Source organism: Dysidea avara, chromosome 2 (genome assembly GCF_963678975.1).
Source record: "Dysidea avara chromosome 2, odDysAvar1.4, whole genome shotgun sequence".
Classification (NCBI taxonomy): domain Eukaryota; kingdom Metazoa; phylum Porifera; class Demospongiae; order Dictyoceratida; family Dysideidae; genus Dysidea; species Dysidea avara.
Window position 1 is genome coordinate 9773074 of NC_089273.1, and position 7082 is coordinate 9780155.

The 7082-nt window shown below is 36.6% G+C and overlaps 1 long non-coding RNA gene across 1 annotated transcript; it reads right to left on the reverse strand.

Annotated features, from left to right (window-relative positions):
• Positions 1-322: 322 nt before the first annotated feature.
• On the reverse strand, positions 323-1351 carry LOC136243132 (uncharacterized). The gene is made up of 3 exons (XR_010694754.1): positions 1190-1351; positions 1047-1134; positions 323-475 (listed from the first exon to the last, which is right to left on the reverse strand). It is a non-coding gene; the product is annotated as an uncharacterized lncRNA (long non-coding RNA).
• Positions 1352-7082: the final 5731 nt, after the last annotated feature.

The window sequence follows — 7082 nt, forward strand, 5'->3', positions numbered from 1 at the left end:
CAGACGTCTTATAAACAAGGTGTGAAAGCGTGAAGAATGTACAGACACTATAAATCATTAGTCAATACTCCATTTAGTGCCATGACCACTTATGATACAAGAAATATTTTGTAAGTTGTGTGGAATGACCACTGAAAACTCATGTACAGTCACAAACTATGAACCACATTCCAGACAAAACTTTGTTGCCCTACATTAGTTTACATACATAATGAAAGCCACTACACTCCACCTTAAACTGATGGTGCTTTGTGGAAGTGTGAAACTGCTGTGGAAGTGTGAACTGCCATGACAGAACAAATGAGGCAATTATAATTGTGGATAAGATGGCTGTAAAATTCATGAAAATTTCTTGCGGTAGAGTAAACATATAACAATGCTATTACAACACATAACAAAAATTTAATAAACATCAGTTTAACACCAAGTGATTATTTCTTGGATATCTGCATGATGACACAACATTAAGTGAGCCCTGTAAAAGAACAAGCAAGCACTGAATTAAACACTTAATAAATTATATTTAAGACTATAAGTGAATCTAGTGTACCAGTGGCGTATACAGGGGGGTTGCAATGGTTTCAGCTGAAACCAACTCTGGAAATAGCACACCCATAATTTATTGACGAGTCGTCGTATGGGTATAAAATGAAAAACTTCACACTTTAGCCTTTGAAATCACAATTACGACATTCTACAGCAGGTTGTGACCTTTTTTTGGTCTTTGACTTATAGCTAGGCTAAAGTTGAGTGGAATCTGAAAAACCCCCTCTGAAATTTCTAGATCCGCCACTGTGTACCAGAGGTAACGTAAACGTAAACATGAAAACAAGGAGACTTGTCAAACACAAGTGGCCACCAAACAGAATGTACAACATGGTAAATATATTTCTTAGCTATACAACAGGAAATTCAGGATTGCAATTGTACCTGGCAATATTGTTTAACCCATTTTACAACCAATACCTGATCTTAAATAACATTAAGTTACACTAGTGCATAAAAGTACAACTTATAAAGCAATTGCTGTAAGCTTGTGCACACACCTGAAGTCAAAGCTGCTAATCAGACAACTGGCCAATTATTACTAGGGCTGGGTTTGTGGTTACCACAAAACACAACTTGCTTGGTAATCTGACAACACAAGAGACCAATCGTATGAAATTCACAATACTAATATAGGTCCTACCTGGTCCAGAGTTAAGTATCACAACCACATCCACTGTTAGTGGGTGAATCACTATAACTAGATTGCCTGTAAAAACAGATAGGTGAGCATTAAATGCAATACACTTAAATTTATCACTTTTACACAAAATAAACATTTGGGGATTTTATTCATTTTAACAGTTGACATTGTTACACAGAGACCTGAATAGACAGGCATATCAAGAAGTTTGCAGACATTTGCTATACGTTTGTTCATGGCAAAAATTCCAGCTGGAACAGCATGTCCAATACATTTCAATTGAAAAATCATTAAAAATTAAAGTAATTATTGTGTATCACCTACCTCAAGTCTGTTTAGTAGCTATCTGAATTTGATGCATGTAGAGCAACTCTTTGTGAGTACAATGATGCCAAAAGAAGTCCAATTCATGAAAATTTTGGCTTGTCAAAATAGCCTAAACTGACCAGGTGTAGCAAATTCCCCCATACATTTTGTATTGAGTGTTTTGGTGTCATGCAATAAAGGGCGTAATAACCCACGACATGTGGTAGATACTTAAGATTCCGAACCAGATTTGGAAATAGCAGTGAATAGTGATTAAGATAAGCTATAGCAGAAGGAAATCAGGAAATTTAAGCTCGTAATTTTAAGGTTGAAACTCACTCACTTTTTCTATGGCAAATTGAATGCCAGATATTTGGAAAGGAACGCTCTGATCTATTTTGATGTCTTGACAGCCATTATTAACCTTCACTAGGAACACTCTGATCTATTTTGATGTCTTGACAGCCATTATTAACCTTAGTGTTACAATTGAACAAAAGCACTGTGAATTAGTTCTGCAGGTTAGTTTGTGAAAATTACAGTGTTTCGTGATTAAACAAAATAATGTCCATCCCATGCAGCAAACTTCTTCATATGTTTCACTGTACATAAATTCTGTAATTTAGACCAGAACATGTGAATGGGTATACGTTTTCATACAAACATCGATATCTGACACAGATTCACTTACTGACTTTTCATCTGCAACCAAAGTTCCAAGATTTCTGATGATGATGGTAGTGGCAAATAATAAGATAGCCACGGTTTTTTGGTAATTGGTCCATACACCTTATCAACAATCTCGCCATGAGATAATGTGAGCTAGTGGAGCTACTAGGAGTTTTTGCCTGGCGGGACTCTAAAATACTGCAAATGCAGTTAATCGGTGTGTGTCGATGTTGATCTAATCCTCGATCTCATCAGTTTCGCTAACCTCCATTCCAGACTTTTATTCTTTCACAGGTTCTTTCATACTTCAGCAATGGTGTACAACCTTTGCATTAAAGTACACCTCACCATGAAATGAAATCCAGTTACAATAAGACTTAATGTTGATTACTCAGTCTCGTTACTCTCACTCTTCTTTTGGACTGCCATTTTAAACAACATTATTTTGTTCAATTTTAATTAAAACCGCGTATCACGTGTGTCCACTTGGGGTGTTGCAGGGACATTCCAAGGGACTTTCCCTAAATAGATCACATGATAATTGACAGTCTTGTGTGGTGCTTGTTCTTAGTCATGGCTCAGCAATGCGGTACGTGTGTGCTATAGCCTAGCTATAAGATTTTTTGTGTGATGATGCATATGGTCACATACCAGAACGCATGATGGTAGGGCAAATTCCTGCCCCTAGCTATGCCTATGGCATTAACTAGCTTTTTCTATAGCTACTATTATGTTTCTGATACATCAGGGGCACCAGAGTAAGGTGAAAGTGGTAGGTAAGGCTAAGTCAACTGGTCTATATAGTCTGGGCCTCGGGACTTACTCCCTCAGAAACTTTTAGCTAAGTATACTGCAATGTTTAGCTAGTCCTTCAGTGACCAAATTTGCTTCATCAAGTTTGAAAGTTTGTTTAATTCCAGTCAAAAAGGCTCAAATATCAATGCACTGGTTGTATCTACTGTACTGGCTCTGATGCCCTATATACATAGTCCAAAAGATAGTTAGAGTCCCATATTAAAATGAACTCTTATTATGTGGTTGCATGGACTCTTGATAATAATGACTATATGTATTTAGCTTTCAGGTTGCGTATACAAGGTATTCTTTCGTCTGCCAATATAAATTGCTATTCCATGTACTATGAGGCCTAAGAAATGTAAGGTTCTAACTCCACACTAAGAATCAGATTATGTAATGTTCAACACAATGATAAGATAATTGTCAGAGCAGAGTTCATGGTCATTGTATTAGCAAAGAGTTTTGAATATTAATTGAGATGTTTTATTTAAGTGCATTTTGACTGTTCCTCCTATAATTCTTGTTCAATTATCTGATATCTTGTTGGTTTCCCTCCATCTCTTTACTGATCCCTCTTTATTGATTTTATATGACCAGAAAATCTGTACACCTTGTCAATCCAGTTACAACAGTTGATCTAAATATGTGACTGAATTTGACAAAACCCGGCTTCGACGCACAAAGCTTTGTTAGGAGATATGGCGATTTTAAGTAATCATTGTGTAATAGCTTCCCAGTGCCTACAGCTGTGCAAACACAATTTGCACCAAGTATGCATCTATTTACTAGCTATCACTGAGTGGGTGTATACATTTCTGATACCCAAAATTAGCCCTGTTTTGGGCAGCTTTTCTCGAGCGGGTAATAATATCACAGGTGGTAGTAATAGGGTGGGGGGCGGTGGGTGGGCTTAATATAGGGGTATAAAATGAAGCAAGACGACGATTGGAATTCAGAGGCCAAGTTTAGGCTCTCCATGGCCCTCCATGGCCCTCAAATCACTCCAAATTGACTGAGAACACTATTGGTGAGCTCTCTGTGAAGTCCCAGCTCACTACACACCATTATCACAAAGCCATAGCCATTCAATGGCAGCAATCTCCCACTCGTGGCTTTGACAGGGTCAGAGGAAAGCTGCCACAGAAACCAGACTTGCCAGTCCTGAAGGAAGTACAGTGTGGAATATGATAGTGTATTAGGCCAGCAATCCATTTCTGGTAAAAACGTAAGTTTGATTGTGTGTGTGTGGAAGCCTTGTTATGTGAAATCCGGTCACATATGATGATGATGCAGTTATTGAGATGAGGAGATTCATAGTGTTTCCCTACAGTGCCACAACACAAAAACACTTGAAATGTAATCTGAGACTTACATGTATATAGCTGCAGTGAACTCAATAAGATCACTATAACTGCTGATAAGCATTACGTTGTATTACCATCAATCAGTGCTTATGCAATAAATTGTCTGTATTATGAATTCAGTCAAAATTCTGCATAGCTGGCTGTGTAGTAATTTATTACGCACTCAGTTAACACTTAAGTTTGAGTATAAGATGCCTGAAGTATTCCACAAATATATTTTGTAAATAATATTATAAAAAGAATAAATATACTCTAATAGAACAGTCAATAGCCAGCTGTGTAGTAATAGTAGGCACTTGCTATATTTATGAGCATAATCTAAAGCATTTACCACAGATATGAGATGTTGTAATTAGTAAATGAATGCCACAGTAAACATAAATCTATAGAACAGTCTGTCTATTCTACACTGTAAATTCATACTTCCAAATTTCCAGTATGAACTGTCTGTAACGTGCATGCATTTGTCAAACAAGTTGACAGGTGCATATGTTTGACTCTCCAAGATAATAATATGATTGCTAATATCCAAATGTCAGTCATCTAAATGTTATATACCATTAAAGTTTTAACAATTTTGTTGTTCCCCAAGTGGGACTATCACTATAACAAAAATGAGTGATATCCATCCCAAAAACACCTTTGCTGTAAAAAAAAAGCTTGTCCAAGAAACTACAAGTACCTGTAATCCAATGTAATTAAAAATAGCTTAGTTGTAGGGAAAGACTTCATAAAAGTAAAAAAGTAACTGGTAACTTAAAGAGCTGATATCTGAAGCGGCCAATAGTCAATCTTACTCATACTAAAGTTTTTTAATCTATGTAAGAACACCTTGCATTGGCTGTAAAAAAAGCGCACCCATGAAAGCAACTGGCAATTGAAATAGCTGATTTCTGAAGCGGCCAAGAATAAATGCTGATATACAACTAATTGGAATTAACAAAAAGTTTAACATCGAACCTTTATCTTTCAGCTGTGTTCTACATTCACTCTTGCTGCATCATAAATAGATTTCTTTTAACTCTAATTGGCTGGTAATTTGGCCGCCTTTTTTAATATTCAGTGTATAGAGCAAAAAAAAAGGCAGCTAAATTATCAGCCAATTAGAGTTAAAAGAAATCTATTTATGATGCAGCAAGAGTGAATGTAGAACACATCTGAAAGATAAAGGTTCGATGTTTTAAACTTTTTGTTAAATCCAATTAGTTGTATATCAGCATTCATTCTTGGCCGCTTCAGATATCAGCTATTTCAATTGCCAGTTGCTTTCATGGGTGCACTTTTTACAGCCAATGCAAGGTGCTCTTGCATGGATAAAAAGATTTAGTATGAGTAAGATTGATTCTTGGCCACTCCAGATATCAGCTTTTTAAGTTACCAATTATTTTTAGTTTCATGAAGTCTTTCCATACAACTGAGCTGTTTTTAATTACATTGGATTACAGGTACTTGTAGTTTCTTGGACGCACCTTTTTTTACAGTGGAAGTGTTTTTGGGGTGGATTGTATAAATGATACAGTAACTGGCATTCATTGCTCTGTAGTGTATTATAGCACAACATCAACTGATGTTAATTGCTAATTTATTTTATGTTTTCCAGCATTTCCATGTCCTGCTGGGATGATATATCAACAATGTGGTCCATTATGTCCTCAGACATGTGATAATGTTGATCAACCATGTGAAGGTGGATGTGCTGAAGGGTGTTTCTGTGCTGTAGGACAGGTACTACTTGATGGAGTATGTTTGGACGTTTCAAGATGCACAGGTACATGGAATTAAATTATATATGTAAACTAAAAAAATAACCTATCTGTGAAAAGGGGGCGGTAAAGAGCCAAGGTGGAAAAAGATGTGAAATAAGAGATAGCGGCTGCCATGATGTTAATGCCAATCAAAAATAATTGGCATTAACATCATTGCAACCATTTCTTGGCCACCACCTTTGGTTTAATATCTTTATTCACCCTAGCTGTTTTGATTGCCACAACGTTTTTCACACTTGGTTGTTGTGTTTTAGATATCACTTTCTTTGTAATTGCTTATAGCTAGAGGCCTTCCTTTACTTGTCTTTTTCTTTACTATGTTATATGCATTTGACTATGTCTACAATTTATCTTGTATGTACATCATACTGTTTCTGAAACATCTGCAAAGTGAATTGTAGCTAAGCTGGACTTCCAAACAGAAGCGTTTAATGCAGATGAACTCTCTACAGACAAGTTGTAACGTAATTGAATTCTCTACAGGATAATTTGTTTGTAGCTGAACTCTCTGAAGGGTGACTTGTACTGTAACATAACTAAGCTCTCTACAGGGTGATTTATAACTAGGCATGCGTATATTATGCCGGAAAAATTTCGGGAATAATAGGTTGTGAAAAGAATCAGAGAATATTCCGGATAATCGATCAAATTCTAAACGTGTCCGGAGAAAAATTGGGAATTTTCCGGAAATGAGTGCAATGGGCGGTGTATTGAACAATGTTCTTATGTAACTCAGATGAGAGTTTTATTAATTCAGATGTAGAAATCATTAGCAGTACTACTACTGACAGTGCTCAATCACAAAGGTCCAGCTGTTCAAGTAGGGAACATGAGGGAATCATGAGACAACAGCAACAATCTTAGGAGTGACCCAGCCACAAACCAATTCATTACTGAGCATTTTGAAAGCTCCTATGACCTCGAGCCTCTCTAGGAAGTAAGCTCAAGCTAGGAATCCCCTTCCGGAAAAAGAAGATGTAGAGGAACTTC